The sequence below is a fragment of the Vicugna pacos genome, chromosome 22 (assembly GCF_048564905.1).
Source record: "Vicugna pacos chromosome 22, VicPac4, whole genome shotgun sequence".
Classification (NCBI taxonomy): domain Eukaryota; kingdom Metazoa; phylum Chordata; class Mammalia; order Artiodactyla; family Camelidae; genus Vicugna; species Vicugna pacos.
In genome coordinates this window covers 6,344,854-6,364,820 of record NC_133008.1, presented here as the reverse complement: position 1 = coordinate 6,364,820, position 19,967 = coordinate 6,344,854, and the positions used below count along the sequence as shown (strand labels likewise).

General features: G+C 38.5%; 1 protein-coding gene across 5 annotated transcripts in view; it reads left to right on the top strand.

Moving 5' to 3' along the window:
• The first annotated feature begins 212 nt into the window (after positions 1-212).
• The window catches only part of CNOT6 (CCR4-NOT transcription complex subunit 6), a 60,582-nt gene continuing 40,827 nt past the window's right edge, over positions 213-19,967 (top strand). For 4 of the 5 annotated variants that reach the window (XM_072947064.1, XM_072947063.1, XM_072947062.1 and 1 more), the window contains exon 1: positions 213-596. The gene's annotated coding sequence lies outside the window, so the exon portion shown is untranslated. The remainder of the gene's footprint in view (positions 597-19,967) is intronic. The other variant, XM_072947061.1, reaches the window with a different exon arrangement.

The window sequence follows — 19,967 nt, the reverse complement described above, 5'->3', positions numbered from 1 at the left end:
TGGGAAAGTGGAAGCGACGGGGCAGGAAGCCAGCGAGGCGGGCTGGCGGGGCGGAAGGCCCGGGAGCGCGCCGGGCCGGCTCACTCCTCCCAGCGCGGGGGGGGGCGGGGGCGGGGCCTGAGGCTGAGGAGCGACCTCCCCGGACGCCGAATGGTCGCGCCTGGTGGCGGCGGCCAATGAGCGGCCCGGATGTTGCAGCGGCGGCGGCGGTCGGGGCGCTCGCTGGCTGGGGGAGCGCGGCCGCCGCCATGATGCTTGTTTGCTTTCAATGAAAACGAGGGGGGCGCGGAGGAGGCGGCGGCGGCGGCGGCGGTGGCGGCGGCGTCGGCGGCGCGGAGGCGAAGGCAGCGCTGGGCGCAGCGAGGCGGGCGAGGCGGGAGGCCGAGAGGCCGGGCGGGCGTAGTGGCGGCCCGTCGGGGCGGCTGAGGCGGGCGGCGGACGCGGCGGAGCTCGGAGGGGGAACAAAGAGCGGCGGCTGAGGCGGCGGCGCTGCAGCAGCGGGCGGGACTGGTATGGTGGTTCCACAGGTCAGACCCCGCTGCGCTCACAGGGAGGAGGCGGCGGCAGCGGCGGAGGGAGGCGACGCACCCCAAGAGGTGAGCGAGGCGCGCCCGAGGCGCCGCTCCCCGCGCGGGCCGCGCTCGGTCGTGTCCCGGGACCGGGGCGCGCGGGGCTCGGGCAGGAGCAACTTCAGTCCCGTGGGCAGCGGGCCCGCAGCTCGGAGGAGCGGGCGGCTGCCGCGAGTCCGGGCCCCCGCGCCGAGCCCGGCGGTGGGGGGCGTGATTGACGGCGGGGGCGGCGGCGCGCAGGGGGCGCGGGGGCTGGGTCGCCGGAGGAGGGGAGCTGCGGTCGGGACCCCGAGGGGTAACTTCGGAGAAGGGGCTGTGTGCGGATGCGCGCAGCGGCCTGTGGAACTTCGCAGTTACGCGAAGCGAGAAACCAACTCTTCAGCCCCTCTCCCAAACGTATTTAAAATTCAGTTTAACGCAAATTTTGGGGTGGGTAGGGGGATGGGAATGACATGGTTAGGGAAGAAGCGCTTAGCACCAGATGAAAGGACATATGATATTTCTGAGGGCTCAGAGATGGTTCTAATTACTAGAAGTAGTTTTGTCGAATAACCTGAATCGTATTTCACCTCGTTATTTCTGAACACCAGCTCTTTTCTTTGGAAACTTTTCTTTGACTCTCTTCCTCCTTCCCCTTCCCCAAAGAGTCTGGTAACGAACACCTGTAACCTCTTGAACTGTGACTGCAAATGACAGCATTGTGAATGGTCATCTGGCTTGTCACTTTTGGATTTGTCACTGTTTAAACTGACGTTTAAATAATCGTGAATATGAATTCCCATACTTTCCTGTTTTCCGGGTGTATTGTCCCATTAGTGCTGGTGCGGAATCTTCTTGCTGCCTTGTCTTTGGGATTTTAATTTTGCAGAGGAAGAGAGTGAACATGCACAAGTGAAAAATAAAATGGCATGTGATAGCACTTTGTATTCTTTTTTTCATAGTACACTAGAATTTACCATCCCAAAACAGTTTTGTAGGCTGTCGGAGCTGGTAGGTCCATTGATAAAAAGATTTTGAAAACTTGTTTTGTAATTGCCATCAGAGCAATTATCACAGTCTTTAGAATGTGATGACTTTTAGAATAAAAGTTGCTTTATCTTTTTAAACCAGTAATCTAGTCTAGTCTACTTGCTTTAAATAAAATATTTGAATAGCTGCTATTGAGGAAACAGGCCTAGAAAGTTAAAGTGACTTGCCCAACATACTTTAGTTAAGAAGGAAAGGACCAGGTTTTGTGTGAATGTGAGAGCACAGGAGAGTGATGTACTTGCTAGAGATACGTTTTTTGGGGAGAGCAGAAAGTGTTTTAATGGATGAAAGTTATTTGAGATAGTTGAGTCTGGTCAGGTCTCAGTAGGTGAACGAGATACTTAAGGTCGAAAACGAGGATGTGACCAAAGACAAAGTTTCTTTTGAGACTCAGAAGATTTTGCATGGTTTCAAAAGTGTCTTGATCAGTGGTAATGTAGATGAAGAAGCTCTTGAATGCCTGTATGATTTGTAGGTATTTTCAGGTTTCTTAAATCTTGGTGGCAAAGTAAAACTTTTCAGACAATTTTCTTTTAAACAGGCAGGAAGTTGGTTACGGAATTTGATTCTGACTACAAATAAAGGTGTTGTAGGAATTTGCCTGCTGTGCTTGTAGTTTATAAATAATGCATTTTGTTAATGTTTAGGCATTCCTCTATATTCATATTAGCCTTTCTATGTTTTTTAAAGCATAGATCTTTTTCATATAGTGCAGTGGAAACGGATAATATAATATGTAAGGCATACTGGAATAAATGGTCAAGGCTGCTCACAGCTGCAGCCTTTGGGCCATAAAGGATGAGGGTGCTCTTCAACACACTTGTAACTTTCCCGTGTGTGAGGTATACTGGTTGGCAAGTTCTGCTTTTAAAGTGTTTATCACTTTGGAAAAGTCCAAATAGGTTCCGCTAAGAACATACATTTTAATGGAGAAAAGACTTGGATTTCAGATGTATACTATTTACATTTTTGTTGTGATTGGAACTTAATGTTACTATCTAGAAAAAAAATTCCAGTTTTAACTTTCAGAGCCTAAGATTCCACAAAATCTTTTACTCATGTACTTTTTCTTTAACCTTATCTACTACTCACTTTAGGAAGGTTGATCATTTTATGACCCTGTTATTATTAGTAAAAATCGTATGTAAGAAATGCTGAATAAATTAAACCATAAACTTACTGTATGCATAGCCTGTGTGCAGTAGAGTACAACGGACTGCACCATATTTTGGTATTTGAACAAGTAATTAAAGAGGTGAAGGTTATTTGCATGTAAGACAGGGGCTTGTTTAGGCTCCCTTAACCTTACCGTTCTCTGGGCACTACCTCTTCCTTATCCATTTTTATTTTCTTGATAACAAGTTATGTATAGGGAATGATATATGCTGGACATAATGCTGGACCCTGAGAATGAAAAAATGAATAATACTCAGTTGCTGTCTTCTAGTAGTCTGTAGGCTTAGTAGGTGTGCAGAGTACTGTGGGAGAACAGAAGAAAGAATAATTAAATTTGTAAAAGATTTGGGAGCAGTTTACAGAAAACAACATAGAATAAGTGTTTGCTAGACTAAGGAGATGAGGTCATTTCAAGCAAAAGGAACTGTGGGTGCACTGAAGTGCCAAGTGTTGGGGTAAGGCCAATGGTGACGTGTTACTGAAATGGAGAGTGACTAGAGCTGAGCCTTCAAAGGTGTATCCAGCCTAGATTTTGACCATCTGGATTAGCCTAGATTAGGTCCATGCTTGCTAAGCCAAAAGTAAGGTGTATGTGTTTATCTTATACCAAATTAGGTAGCCAAAATGCTTTTCATAGAGGAGCAAGATGATTTAGAGATCACTTGGGCATGAATGTGGAGGATTAAAGTGGAGGCCTTATATAGGAAAAAGCCACGTTTGAGGTTGTATGGGGTTAGTAGCAGAACCTGTTGTAAACTTGGGTATCATGTCATTTGTGTTTGTGGTCACTTTTATAGTGGGCTTTATAGTTTATAATACTGGATAATTAAAAATCAAAATGTTTTGAGAGAAGAGCAGTCAAAACAGTGAAGCCCATAAAATGGTACACGTGAAAGTTCAGGAACTGAGAGCTTGTCTTCTCAGTTAGGCTTAGGCAGACTGCAGAACTCGAGCTGGAAAAATCAACCCTCTGCTGACCAGAAGTGAGAGCCGCCAAGCTTAAAGGTTGTTATCCTGATGGGCTGTAAACATTTTGTGAAATTTGGGGGAGGGCAGAGTTTTCTCTCCTGTATATTACTGGAATTGAAATACTGAAACTTAAAGCCTAAGAACTCCTATATAATTGTTAATTTACGTAGTCAGTTCGGCTGTAAAGCAACATATAGATTCCTAAAAACTGCAGTGGTATGTAACATTGTGCAGTTAAAAACTACAGACGTTTTAGGGAAAAGTGAGATTGGGGCACAACACTCAAAAACTTTGTCAGTGACTTATTTTAAATAAGGAACCTGATAAAAATGTAGCACAGTTTTACACATGTTAAATGGTTAAGGAATATGTATATACTACAAGAAATGTGTCACTATACCTTGAAAAAGACTTGGTATGCTTGTGGAAATGAGTATCGAAGGATAGCTGCTTGTGAGTTATTGTGAAGTGGTGGGAGGAGGGTTACCTGAAATCAAATGGAATGTTTGTAACAGCAGATGTGTGTGTGTGTGATGCATAGTATGCGCACTGGCACTTGTGCACACACGCGCACACATACACACAGTGAATTGATGTAGCTGGTAGGTGTTTTGAGGTGTATGTGTTTTGTGTATTTTTGTGTAGCTCAGTTCAGCTGGGTGCGGTTTTCTACCTTCATCTAGTGTTTTTCACAGACAAAATCACATATAAGCAATTGGAAATACTGCATAATGCTCAAATTTTCTAATACATCAATCACATTGGAACAGAGTCACATTTCAGAATAAGTGATGTAGCAGCACTGATTATACTTGAACACAGCATTTAAAAATAGTGCTAAAACTCGGTTCCAGAAATACTGGAAACACCCATGTGTCAGACACCATTGTAGACCTGCTACTCAAATGAGGTATACGCTCTTTTGTCCCAAGTGAGTTTATAATGGTGTGGAGAGGAAGACAAGTGAACCAGTAAAGGACTCATCAGATTATATGGTAATGAGTATACAAAGCATCTGGGGCATACTGAAGAAGGAGCAACTGATTCTGCTTGGGAAACTTGAGGGAGTCATCTCAGAGGTCTTTGGGCTGAGTTTTGAAGGCATAGAGGTTTGTCAGGATAATAGGACATTTCAGTGAGAAGAAACCACATGTGCAAAGTCAAGTTGTGAAAATGGGGTGCAAGGATGTAAGGGGCAGGAGGAGTGGCCAGAAAGTTTGTGAATAGTTTTAGGCTTTTTCTTAAAGTGTTGGTACTTCTGTCTTTACATAATGGGGACTGATTGAGCATGTAGGTGGATGGAGGTGGAGAAATTGTGTGTGTGACATACTTTTTCAGGAGACAGTAAAAGTGTGGAGGCTGAATGGAGGAAGTCAGGAGACTGGGGTCAGAATTCATTTAAGTCCTTGTGAGAGGTCAAGGACATCATCAGCATAGGAGCTAAAAAAAAAAAGATAAATTTGAAAGACACCAGAGTTAGGGACAGACAAAAAGTGAGGTCTAAAGGTAGGAAGGAGGTATGTGTGATTCAGAAGTTTTGTAGCTTGGGGAACTGTTGGTATGATTTAACTTGGGAAATAGAAGAAGAGCAGATTTGTGCAGGGAAAGTGGAATAATTTGATTTTGATTCTAAGTTTGACATGCCTATTGGCTATTTAGGTAGAAAATAGGTATCTGGACTAGAGAGTGGTTGGGAATTTCATAGATTTGGCCATTATGTAGTTGGCGTTGGAAGATCACTCAGGAAGAAATCTCACAAATGTTTCACACTTTCCAGGAGAGGTAGGGTCCCCATTTGAGAATCAGCTGAGAATAATGGACCACGCTGAAGAGAATGAAAGTATGTATACACACAAGTGTGAAACCTACTCGGAGACCACAGATTGATACAGGATAGGAAGAGGAGAGGGCTGAGGAAACTCTTAGGAATAGCCAGCATTTTGTTTGGGGCCAGACCGCAGTAAAGTGGTTAAGGAGGATAGGAGAAAAGGAGAAAGCAAAATTACAGATGCCAAGAGAAGTAAGAGTGCTGAGCAAGAGGGAGAGTCAATGGTGACAAGTGGTGCCCAGGTTTTAGAGTAGGATGAGCTCTGAGAATGGACTGATAGGATTTGGCAGTTAGGTTAATATAGCAGAACAATTTTTCCAGGCAAGTAGAAGTCAGATTCTCTGGGAACAAATGATAGATTAAGATGAATGTTTCAGACTGCTGTTTGGAAAAGCTTGATGTGAAAGAAAAGGAAAGAGGGTAATAGTTTAAAGAGGAGACAGGGTCGAGAGGAAGTAGGCACCTACGTCCCAAACTTAGGAAATACATTTATATATATGATGTATATTTCAAACTTTTCCCTAATAGGTTGGCTGAAATTATTGACTTTTTCTTTGGTCACAGAAAATTGTGGAATTTTATGTGATTTCAAAAACAGTAAAGGAAATTCTTTGTAATTGGAGGTGTAGGTTATCCTATGTAAAATCATAACATTAGAACTTTCAGTCTTCAGTTCCTGGAAGACTAACATTTGCTTTTTGTATGCCCTTTGCTAGGTTTAGACTTGTGCTCAGTAGCCCAAAGTTCAGTAAAATATTTGATGCGCTTTTAAATACAGAGTAGTTGCAAAGAGGGAATCGTCAGGCACTGCCATTGTCTTTCAGAGTTATTTGCTATGAACACATGTCTCATAAAGTAAGCATGTGCTCTAACAAAACAGAAATTAGGCAGTGGTCTTTGTATCCAAAAAGAGAATTACTGGTGATTCAATGGATACGTTGAGTGATTATATATAGATTTTTTTAGTGGGCAGATTTTGAGGTCGGGGGAGTAGACAAAAAAAGATATTAGGAGTCCCTGCTAATTAAAGACCAAATAGAAATGAAAATTTATTAAAATTAAGTAAAAATATTATTTGTCACTTAGCATTTGGAGGGGTGGAATTTTTCCTTCTGTAAGATTATATATAGTCGTATGTAAATACTGTAGCATCGTTAAAGCAGTATCTGACGAAGCTATCATGTTTTAGACCAATAGCTTCCTTTGTATATTTTCATCTAAAATTGCTGAAGATGAAAACTATAATTTACTTGGGATATCTGAAGAATTGTCATTTGGCTTCTAATTTTAGGGAAACTACAGAAACTCAGACTTAAGGATTTGTAGTAACAAAAAAAATAGCTTTGTTGAATGCTAATATGTGATAGGTATTGTACTTTACATGTGTTATCTCATTTAATCCTCACACCAAAATTATGAGGTAGCTATCATTTTACAAATGAGGAAACTTTAGCCTTAAAGATGAATGTTAACAACCAGAAGTGGAACTTGATATAGGTCTGTTTGACTCCACTTTGTGTTCTTAATGACACTGTCCTCTACTCCCCTTCTTCCCACCTGACACACACCCGGGATGCTGTGGCTTGGAATGGATGAACCTTTGATGTAGATTTGTTAATATAGGGAGACTCAGTTGCTGACCCAAATTTATAACCACTTATGTTAGTGGCTGATCACGTTGACGTAATACAGCTGACAGAATCTTTCTTAATATTTGTGATTCTCTTTTTTTGGGGTTATGAATAAAAATCTCACAAGAGTCCTCATAAGAATTCATGCTGGTCAAAAATCCAGTTTTAAAGCATTTCACTATTTTAGGAAAAGGCAGTCACTTATACACATGCCATCAAAAAGCAGTGTATAGCAGAACTCCGTTGGACCACAGTTCCTGTAGATTTCTTTCCAGTCTTCTGAAACATCACTCAGTGGCTTTAGAACAATATTCTGGAGTTTTTAAAGTCTTCTTGATAAGGTCAAGCATTCATGAATAATTTTCTTTCTCAGTTTTAGGGGAAAAAAAGGACTAGTGGGTCGAAACTGATTGCTAGTTATTAGAACCTCCCCAAATGATTGTATGCATGAATTAGCAGCCAGAATAAATGTTGAATGCCTCAGAGGGCCAAAATTGCAATTAGATAGAGGTGGGTAGAACATTAAGATTGTAAGAGAAGGAGAAGCAAATAGATTATGGAAACACCTGGCGAAAGATAAGAAATGAAAAGCTTTCTGTTGGAAGCCTCATTGCTGGTGGTGTAAGCTAGGTGGTGGTTGCTTGTCTCATGCTGAGAAAACACATGTTATTGATGGCCTCCCTGTTCTTACCTTTTTGATCTTGGTGCCGTTTCACCAACAAATCATGATTTTGACTTAATGCCCTGTGTAGTAGTGGGCACTCAGCCTCTGCTGATCAGATCATAAATCTTGTTTGTCTAATGTGTTCTTTTTCTCTAGGCTTTATATTTGACTTAAAGTATAGAAATTAAAATTTCTAAGCCAACAGGTATTTGTATTTTAAGTTGAAATTTGTGGGTGAGTATACTGGTACCTTTACATTTTCAGTTAATTTATTGGGTTAAATGAAATTGCTAATATTTGACCATTTTTGGCCTTCAAAATTAGAAGTTTCCTGTGGTGTTGCAGTGCACGCTGTGCTTCTCTCTGACTGTATGGCATATTCACTCGTGTTATTGCGCACACGCATGTGGTTAGAATTGCAGTTCAACAGCAGTCTAGTAAACTGCTACAGGCTGTTGGTTGTGGGCTGGGCACCTCAGATGGAGATGGGTATGCCTGTCTTCTCCTTTAAGAGCTTAGTATTGAATACCGTGTCAGCTGTTCAGCTCTGTGTTTTGGAGGAGTATTTTACCATAATTAAAAGATCTTTTTTTTTTTGCAGAAGTCTTATGATTGGAAATTTTAGTTAAACCAATTTGGACTTACATTTATTTTTATTCCACTTGAGAAAAAGATGTAAGGAAATGAGATTTTGAAGGGCAGGAGGAGGTGGCTACAGAAACTTCAAGTTATTAGAAATAGTACTAAGATGTTCTTTGCCTTTTTCATTCTCATTCTCTTAGAAGTATATGGTGGAGTTTTCCAGAGACTAACAAAACAATGTATGATATCTGATCAATTGAATTCAGAGCAGATGGGCAAATCCAGCTGTCTTCTAGTATGTCAGGCATTAAAGATTTGCAAAACTGTAAGACAGTGTCACTCTTCTCATGAAATTTTAGTTTGTCTTTGAAAATAGTTATTTTCATAAAAATGTTGGTTAACATCTGCTAGATTTATGTTTAATGAGTTAATAAATATTTTAAAATTTCTTAGTTGTAATTTCTAGTATGGTTAATATTAATAGATTTGACCCACACAAATGAAAACTCTTTGAGGTACTTGTTAATTTTTGAGTGCAGCGGTCTTGAGATAATGGCATTTGATACCTGCTTTCTTAAGTATTAGCCAGAGTTTGGGAATAGAGAATACAGAGTAGTTTGGAAAGATGATGCATCTGAGAAGGAAACCCAGGGGCTCATGGTCTTAGCAATATAGTATTTGGAGAATAAACGTGAGATCTTGGTTTCATCAGTGATAGAATTCTAGAGTTGTGTGAGGTATTGGCATAATAGAAAAGATACAGCTTTACAGCTAGATTGTCCCAGGTTCAAATCCCAGCTCTGCTACTTACCAAGTATGTGTGACCTTAGGCAAGTTATTTAAACTCTGGGTCTTAGTTTCCTTATCTGAAATAAAATGAGGATAGTGTCTCCTTCATGGATTGCTATGAGAATTAAATTGAGATAATACAGGTAAATTATTGCATAGTGGTTGAAAGCATAGACTTTTGGATCAGACTTGGGTTAAAAATCATAGTTGTGCCACCAGTATCTCTGTGACCTCAAGCAAATGACTCATTCTCTGGACCTTCTTTTCTTTATGTAAGGAGAATAATAGATTTACTATAGGAGTCCTGAGGGTTAAATGAGATAATGCATGTGAAGGGCGCAGTAGGCCTGCCAGGTGGCGAGTGCTGAAAACATGTTTGCGGTTATATGCCTAGTACAGAATGTGGCAGATGGGCACTCAACACAGTTTTGCCATTTCCCCCAGCTGTTTGAGTTTTGCTCTTATTTTGCCATAGCATGTCAGTAAGATGATGTTCAGTTTTACCTTTGAGTTTGGCCCTTTGCTTCTTAACCCCTGCTGTCCTAGAACTAATATTATCAGTCTTTGGCCACTAAGGTCCTTTCTGTCTGGTTTCTCTAGATTTTGCCTTCAAGATTAGAAAAGCCAAGATATTAGTATTTCGTACTCCTAGTAAGATGGGCACTGCTTCTGTTAGCACATTGTCTCTTACAAAATGTTTGTGCTTTTTTTTTTTCCATCACAGCTTGTCCCCTTGAATTCTTAAATTCACCAAGCACTTATTATTTTCTGGGCTCTGAAAATATAAAAATATTTAAAATATAAGTGCAAAGAGTCTATATTAGAATAGGTGAATGAGACATGTTAAGAAAAATTAAGGTGGAGTTAAAGGATATATCATTAGAAGTTATCTTCAAGGTTCAGAGTAGCTCAGAGCAGGGAATGATAAACTCCTGTGTTTGTGAGGGATAGGGAAGAGGTCCTAAATCAGAGTGATGTTTGTAAAAATTAGAAAGGGTTGTAGGGTGATTACATGGTAGTGAGATTTTTGTTGGCATCCCCAGTTGATTAAGATCCAACATCATATATGTATTTCCTGTTCATTCTTTATTCCCAGTACCTGTCAGAGTCTTGGTCACATGGAAGATGCTTATTAAATATTTGTTGAATGAACGATTCTGTAAAGAAAGCTCCCTTAAGGAAGCGTGGTTCAGATGTATTGAATTGCTTTTGGGTTTTTCTTCAATAAAAACCTGATTCTGAGTCATGAAGAAAGAATGTTTAGACTAGTTCATTGGTGTATTGTGCTAGGTCTACACGAGACACAGAAATAAAAACTGGGATGATAGATGCTGTAGTAAATGTATGGTGTGCAGAGATGGAATAGTGAACTTTTGCCTTTGTTGGTTGGGAAGGGCTTATAGAAGTTCTAACATCTAACCTGAGTTGCCTTGAAGGGTGAATAAGAACCTTCAGGGTGAAGGTTCTCTTTGATGAAAGGTTTAGCATGACTTGAAAGACTATGTTTTAGAAATAGATTTGCCATAATTAACTTAGGACTTTATAGAGTGGTATGTGTGTAAGTGGCTGAAGACCAGTGAGAAAATAGTTAGCTAAGTCCAGATTGTAAAGGACTTTGAAGTTTGAACTTCAGCTAGGCAGGCAGAAAGGACCCTCTGAGGTTTTTAAGCAAGAGAGTGACATGAGCAAGTATCTATTGGGAAAATACAGAAAAGGTTATTTAAAAATTGTAGCTGAGAAAATGAGGGTCTAAATTAACTTGAGTAGCAGTGAAAATGGAGATGACAGGTTTAGAAATCCTGAAAAGGTAAAAATCAGTTGGATTTAGTGAAAAAATTGAGTAAGACCAAGTGAAAGTTTAGATTGGAAGAAGTAAATTGGCACCAAGGTTAATGTCACTACCTTTTCAAATATGCCGTAACTTACAGCTCTGAGGAGCCTGATCAGTCAAGTAAAAGAGTTTTTCTGCACATGAATTTATTTCTTCCTACTCTCCTCCCTTCCTTTCCTCTGCCCCTCTCCTTTTTTCTCCTTTGTGTTTGTGAAAGAAGTGAAGGTCAAAGAATGGAGGAGAGAACAAAAGATGAAAGAGAAAGAAAAAAGACCTACAAACTCAAGAAAACAATTAATAAAATGGTGGTAGGAACATATGAACCAATAATTACCTTAAATGTAAATGGATTAAATGCTCCAGCCAAAAAATACAGACTGGCTGAATGGATACAAAAACACACGCGCATATATGCCGTCTATAAGAGACCCACTTCAGAGCTAGAGACACATGCAGGTTGAAAGTAAGGGGATGGAAAAAAGATATTCCATGCAAATGGAAGCCAAAAGAGAGCTGGAGTAGCAATATTTATATCAGACAAAATTGATTTTAAAATAAAGACTGTTAGAAGAGACAAAGGACACTACATAATGCTCAAGGGATCAAAGAAGATACAACAATTGTAAATATATATGCACCCAATATAGGAGCACCTCAGTATATATGGCAATTGTTAACAGACATAAAAGGAGAAATCAACAATAACAATAATAGTGGGGGACCTTCACATCCCGCTTACATTAATGCACAGATCATCCAGACAGAAAATCAATAAGGAATTACAGGCCTAAAATGACACATTAGACCAGGTGGAATTAATGGATATCTATAGATCATTCCATCCAAAAGCAACAGGATACACTTTCTTTTCAAGCGCACGTGAAACGTTCTCCAGAATTGACCACGTGTTGGCCCACAAAACAATCCTTAGTAAATTTAAGGAAATTGAAATCATGCCAAACATCTTTTCTAACCACAACACTATGAGGTTAGAAATCAGCTGTGAGAAAAAAAACCCTGCAAAAACTGAAAACACGTTGAGGCTAAACAGTATGCTACTAAACAACCAATGGATCACTAAAGAAATCAAAGAGGAAATAAAAAAATACTTTTTGAGACAAATGAAAACAAAAACGTGATCCATAAACTCTGGGATCCAGCAAAAGCAGTTCTCAGAGGGAAGTTTATAGTGATACAAGCCTACCTCAGGAAACAAGAAAAATCTCAAGTAAACAACCTAACCTTACACCTAAAGCAGCTAGCTACAGAAAGAAGAGCAAGCAAAACCCAAAGTTAGTAGAATAAAAACAAATATTAGAGCAGAAATAAATGAAATAGAGACTAAAAAAACAATAAAAAGACCAATGAAATGGTCTTTCAGTGTTTCTTTGAAAAGGTAAACAAAGTTGATATATCTTTAGTCAGATTAATCAAGAAAAAAAGGGAGCGGGGGAAGATGACATAAACACATGGAAAGATATACCATGTTCTTGGATTGGAAGAATCAATATTGTTAAATGAGCGTATCACCCAAGACAGTATACAGATTCAATGCAATCCCTATCAAATTACCAAAGACATTTTTCACAGAGGTGAAACAAACAAAAAAAATGTTAAAATTAGTATGGAAACACAGATGACCCTGAGTGGCAAAAACAGTCTTGAAAAAGAAGGAGAGAGCTGGGGGAATCATGCTCCCTGACTTCAGACTATACTGCAGAACTACAGTAATTAAAACAGTATGGTACTGGCACAGTTTCTCTAGATCCTAATCAAGGTAGACATTGTAGGTTTGTGCTTCATGGTCTGCCACATCAAGAAACCCAGTATCTGGTTCTATCCCCATTAAGTGTTGGGAAGATTGATGCGGAGGGTAATGGTTTATTCCTTTTTTGAACATTTTCTACCTTACAATCAAAAAACAATCTGAGTGGTGGTAATACCTTAGTGTTACACCAATGGCAGTGATTTCATCTAATGATTTTAACCCAGTTTATAAATCTTTGCCTTAAAAAATGTTATTAGAAATTACTGAATGATGTTTTTGTTTTTATTAATTCCTTTGTTCTGCATTCATTAGCTATCATTCTTTCATAAAGTATGACTTTTTTTCAACTTGTGCTGTTTAATTACTCTGAAATAAATACCCACTGAAATGATAAACATTTAAACCTTTTTCTTTAGTTGCCAATTTTCTTAGTTCAATAGCTGCCTCAAATACTAGCCCACTTGTTCTTATAATCCCCCCCCATGTATTTTTAATCCGTTTCATAAAATATTTAATAATGAAAGCATATTATTCTGTGCTGGTAAATAATGTCCTGTATGTCTTTAAAGTAAATAATTATTCTAAGATAATGAAAAATTGTTTCTCTGAGAGCTAGAACAGGGAAAGATTTTATGATGCCAGAATCAGGGAGAGTTGGGGGAGTTGGAGATTTACTAGTCAGGTGCTGTATTCCTGCTGACTCTGGCCTAGCTATTTTTTGAAAGTCTTTTGTAATTGTTCTTGAAAGTTTTCAGGTCTATTTTGGAGACGTTTTATGCTTTTTAGAAAATAATCTGCAGTGACATACTTCAGAGAGCAAAATATGCCTGTTGATTTTAAAGCATTGGGAAAAATCCTAAATTGTATGTTTTCTTATGTTCTCTACCTGGTTTCTAATACTATGTTCTGTTAGACTCCAAGAAAAATGGACAGGGTTGCACAGTGGGCAGATGTGTTCCTCAAAAGGGCTTGATTGTCCAGTTTGCTACCATTTCTTTTATTCTGTCACATATTTTCCTCCATAGATCCTAATTCTAATTATCAGGGATTTGGAAAATTGAGAATATCTTGCTGCTTTCAAGTTTAGAGTAATGAACTGTCTCTTAAATTTTATTTCTATTTTTAATTAATTAATTTTAATTGAAGTATAGTCAGTTTACAATGTTATATCAATTTCTGTGTACAACATAAAGTTTCAGTCATATATAAACAAATACTTGTTTTCATATTCTTTTTCATTATAGGTTACTACAAGATACTGAATGTAATTCCCTGTGCTATGCAGTATAAACTTGTTCATTTATTTTATATATAGTAATTAGTATCTGCAAATCTTGATCTCTCAATTTATCCTTCCCATCCCCTTCTCCCCTGGTCACTATAACTTTGTTTCCCATGTGAGTGACTCTGTTTTATAGACGAATTCATTTGAGTTTTTATTTTTTGGATTCCACATATAAGTGATATCATATGGTATTTTCCTTTCACTTTCTGGCTTCACTTAGAATGACATAACGGATCCGTCCTTGTTGCAGCAATTTTTTATGGCTGAGTAGTAGTCCACTGTATAAGTATACCACAGCTCCTTTATCCAGTCATCTGTCAGTGGACATTCAGCTTGTTTCCATGTCTTGGCTTTTGTAAATAGTGCTGCTGTGAACATTGGGGTGTATGTTTCTTTTTGAATTAGGATTCCTTATAGATACATGCCCAGGAGTGGGATTGCTGGATCAGATGGTAAATATTTTTAATTTTTTAAGGAATCTCCACTGTTTTCCATAATGGCTGCACCAAACTACATTCCCACCAGTAGTGTAGAAGGTTCCCTTGTCTCCACACCTTCTCCACTGTTTATTGTTGGTGGACTTTTTAATGATGGCCATTCTGACTGGTGTGAGGTGATAATCTCATTATAGTTTTGATTGGCATTTCTCTGATAATTAGTGCTGTTGAGCATTTTTCCATGTGCCTGTTAGCCATTTGTATCTTTTCATTGAAGAATTGCTTGTTTAGATCTTCTTCCCATTTTTGGATTGGGTTCTTTGTTTTTTTGTTATTAAGTTGTATGAGCTGTTTATATATTCTGGAAATTAAACCTTTGTCAGTCGCATCATTTGCAGTTATTTTCTCCCATTCCGTAGGTGGTTGTTCGTTTAGTTACGGTTTCCTTTGCTGTGCAAAAGCTTGTAAGTTTAATTAGGTCCCATTTGTTTATTTTTGCTTTTATTTCTATTGCCTGGGTAGACTTCCCAAGGAGAACATTGCTAAGATTTGTGTCAGAGGATGTTTTGCCTATGTATTTTTCTAGGAGGTTTATTGTGTCTTGTTTTATGTTTAAGTCTTTAATTCATTTTAAGTTTATTTTGTGTATGGTGTGAGGGAGTGTTCTGACTTCATTGATGCAGCTGTCCAGTTTTCCCAGCACCACTTGCTGAAGAGACTGTCTTTTCTCCATTGTACGTTTTTGTCTCCTTCATTGATGATTAATTGACCTCAAGTGTGTGAGTTTACTTCTGGACTCTATTCTAGTCCATTGATCCATGTCTGTTTTTGTGCCAATACCCTGCTGTTTTGATTACTGTAGCTCTGTAGTATTGTCTGAAGTCTGAGAGGGTTATTCCTCCATCTTCTTTCTTTTTCTTCAGTAATGCTATGGCAATTCTGGGTCTTTTGTGATTCTGTATAAATTTTAGGATTATTTGTTCTAGTTCTGTGAAAAATGTCCTGTGAAATTTGATAGGGGTTGCATTAAATCTGAAGATTGCTTTGGGTAGTATGGTCACTTTAACAATATTACTTCTTCCAAGAGCAGAGGATATTTTTCCATTTCTTTAAATCTTTAATTTCATTAATTGGTGTTTTGTAGTTTTTCACCTTCGTCAGGCTTATTTCTAGGTCTTTTTTTTTTAATGTAATTTGAAAGGCATTGTTTTTTAATTTCCTTTTCTGCTATTTTATTGTTAGTGTAGAGAAATGCAACTGATTTCTGTATGTTAATCTTGTATTTTGCTACCTTTCTATTTTATCAGCTCTGGTAGTTTTTGTGTGGAGCCTTTGAGGTTTTCTATTAATAGTAGTATCATGACATCTGCATGTACTGACAATTTTACCTCTTCTCTTCCAATTTGGATTTCTTTTATTTGTTTTTCTTGTGTGTTTACTGGGTCTAGGATTTCCAATACTATGTGCAGTAGAAGTGGTGAGAGTGGGCATCCTTGTCTTGTTCCTGATCTTAGTGGGAAGGCTTTTAATTTTTCACCTATTGAATATTATGTTGGCTGTGGGTTTGTCATAAACAGCTTTTTAATAGATGTTAAGATATGTTCTCTCTATACTCACTTTGGTAAGAGTTTTTATCATAAATGTGTATTGAATTTTATCAGTTGTTTTTTCTACATCTATTGAGATGATGTGATTTTTGTCCTTTCTTTTGTTGATGTGGTGTATCACACTGATTGATTTGGTTATGTTGTACCCTCCCTGTGTCCCTGGAATGAATCCAACTTGATCATGGTGTATGATCTTTTTTATGTATTGTTGGATTCTGTCTGCTAATATTTTGTTAAGTATTTTTGCATCTATGTTCATCAACAATATTGGCCTGTAATTTTCTTTTTTGGTAGTGTTTTTGTCTAGTTTTTGTATCAGGGTGATGATGGCTTCATAGAATAAGTTTGGGAGTGTTGCCTCCTCTTCACTCTTTTGGAAGTGTTTGAGAAGGATTGCCATAAGTTCTTCTATGTATTTCTGGTAGAATTCCACAGTGAAGCCATCTGGTCCTGGACTTTTGTTTCTAGGGAGGTTTGTTTTGTTTTGTTTTGTTTTTTAATTACTGATTCTATTTCACTTCCAGGGATCCATCTGCTCATATTACCACTTCCTTCTTGATTTAATTTTGGTGGGCTATGTTTCTAGAAACTTGTCCATTTTTTCTGTTTTCCACTTTGTTGCCATACAGTTATTGATAGTATTCTCTTATAGTTTCTTGTATTTCTGTGGTGTTGGTTGTAATTTCTCATTTTCATTTCTTATTTTATTTGTGTCCTCTCTTTTCTTCTTGGCCTGGCCAGAGGTTTCCCGATTTTGTTTACTCTTTCAAAAACCAGCTCTTGATTTGATTGATTTTTTCCATTTTTAAAAAATCTTTATTTCCTCCCTGATCTTTTATCATTTTTTTCCTTCTGCTGACATTGGATTTTGTTTGTTTTTCTTTTTCTGATTCTTTCAGCTGGTAGGTTAGGTTGTTTAATTGAAATTGTTCTAGTTTTTTTGAGGAAGGCCTGTATTGATATGAACTTCCCTCTTAGGATTGCTTTTGCTGCATCCCATATTGTATGGTTGTGTTTTCATTGTCATTTGTCTCAGGTATTTTTAATTTCTTTTTTGATTTCATCATTGACCCATTGGTTTTTTAGTAGAGTATTGTTTAGTCTCCATGCAGTCATTTTTTCCTTGTTTTTCTTTCTGTGGTTAATTTTTAGTTTCATGATATTGTGGTCAGGAAAGATGCTTGGAATACTTTCTATACTCTTAAATTTGTTGAGGCTTCTTTTGTGTCAGAGTATGTGGTCTATCCTATTGTTTCATGTGCACCTGAAAAGAATGTATATTCTGTTTTGTGGGGATGTTATGTCCTGAAGATATCAATTAAATATAGCTGTTCTATTGTGTCATTTAGTATCTCCACTGCCTTACTGATTTTTGTCTGGAAGATATGTTCAGTGATGTTAGTGGGGTGTTAAAGTCTCCTAATATTATTGCATTCCCAATAATTTCTCCTTTATGTCTGTTAGTATTTGTTTATATATTTAGGTGCTCCTATGTTGGGTGCATATTTGTTAACGGGAGTAATACTCTCTTATATTGCTGCTTTTATCATTATGTAGTGTCCTTCTTTATCTTTCTTTATGGCCTATTTTAATGTGCATATTGTGTGATAAAAGTTTTGCTACCCTGCTTTCTTGTCATTTCCATTTGCATGGAATATCTTTTTCTACCCTCTTTCTTTCATACTGTGTGTGTCCTTCACCCTAAAGTGGGTCTATCGTAGGCAGCATATTGTATGCTCTTGTTTTATTATCCAGTCTGCCACTCTGTGTCTTTTGATTGGAGCATTTGATCCATTGACATTTATTGTTACTATTGATAGCTGTGTATTTATTGCCATTTTAAACTTTGTTTTTCAGTTGATTTTTTATTTCTTCTTTTTTTGTTTTTGTGGTTTGATAATTTTCTTTTGTACTAGGTCTATTTCTTTTTGATTTTGTGACTATTGTATTCTTTTGATGTGCTTACCCTGTTTTTCAGCATGTTAACCGATTACTACATTGATTTGCTTTAGACTAGTAGTCATATAGGCTCAAACACATCCTCAAAGAATGAAAAAAAAGTTCTACATTTTCTTGCTCCTCACTTCTACATTTTGATTTTGATGTCCTCTTTTGCATCTTCATGTTTTATTCTCTTGCTCTTCATTGCAGTTATTGCATTTCCAATTGTGGTTTTCTCTTTTCTATAGATTCATGCTTTTTTATTTATAGAAGACCTTTCAATATTTCTTTTAGGATATTTAGTATTGCCTTTCAGTTTGTTGATTTCTTTTGGCTTTTTACTTGTCTGAGAAACTGTTTATGTTTCTTTTAATTCCTAAGGATGGTCTTGCTGGGTAGAGTATCCTAGGCTGCAAGTTTTTCTCATTCAGGACTTTGAATATATCTTGCCACTCCTGGCCAGCAATGTTTGTGTAGAGAAGTCAGATGAAAGCCTTATGGGAGTTCCCCAACTAAGTCTTTGTTTTTCTCGTCCTTCTTTAGAATCTTCTTTGTCTTTAACTTTAGCTATCTTAATTATAATATATCTTGGTGTAGGTCTGTTTGGGTTCATCTTGTTTGGGACCATCTGTACTTCCTGTACTTGAATATCTGATTCCTTCTTTAGGTTTGGGAAGGTTTTGGTCATAATTTCTTCAAATACTTTTTCAATCCCTTTTTTTCTTTCTTTTTCTGGGACTCTTACTATGGGTAGATTGATACACTTTATATTGTCTCTTACTACTTTCATTTGTTTTCATTTGGTTTCCTGTCTGCTGTTTTGGTTTTGTGATTTCAATTATCCTGTCTTCTAAATCACTTCATTTTTCTGCTGCTATTGGCTGCCTTTAGCTCGACTTTTATCTTGGCAGTTGAGTTTTCTGATTTTAATTGGCTCCTCTTTGTAGTTTAATTTCCTTTTTACAGTATTCTACATTTCTGTTGATAGCCTATCTTATTTTCTTCAGTGCTTTTATCATCTCTTTTTTCATCTCATGATCCAGTAGACTGTGAAGGTCTATTTCGTTGTTTGATTTTTTGAGGGCTTCTCTTGTTCTTTTAATTGGGATTTTTTCTTAGCTTCTTCATTTTACTTATATTTCTCTGATGGTGTGAATTTAGGAGTGACCGTTATCTACTGTGGTCTTGAAGGGCCCCCCTTTTTTTTAAAATGTGGTTGTGTCCCTGTGTGGACTGTGCATCTAATTTTTTTGTCCCCAGGGCTGTTTCAGTATGGATGGTTGCCACGTCTTTCCTCTGTGTGTGCTGCCTGTTATCCTCTTGATTGGGGGTGTTAGTGGTGGTGTGGTGACCAGGGCCTGAACTAGTTGTTGAGCAGGGCCTCTTTCCTCTGTGGTTGTCACAGTCCTGACAGGGCCTGAGTCTGCGTCCTGCATCCCTGTTGTTGGGATAGAGGCTTCAAGACCCGTTTCTGGGCGGCAGTGTGTGGTAGGCAGGACTAGAGCGATTCCATTGGAAGAAAAACTGCTGAGTATTCCTCCACCGGAAATGTCCACTGGAAAGTGCCTTCGTCGTGCGGGCTTATGGGGTACACTTTGTTGTTGCTGCCCTTGTCCCTACCTCAGCTGTGGGAATGTTGGCAACCTGCTCTACTGTCCCCAAGGTTCTGTGCCCACAGAGCCATTAGGGCAGATCTGCTAACATCAGGCACTAGGACCCGCCATAGTGCCCTTGCAGTCATGCACCTGGATCTACTCTGAGCCACAGGGTCAGCGCAGACCCCAGACCCACGTCAGCATACACAGGCCTGCTGTTAACACCAGACTCGCCCCCACCATGGGCCAGAATTCTGGTTGTCTAG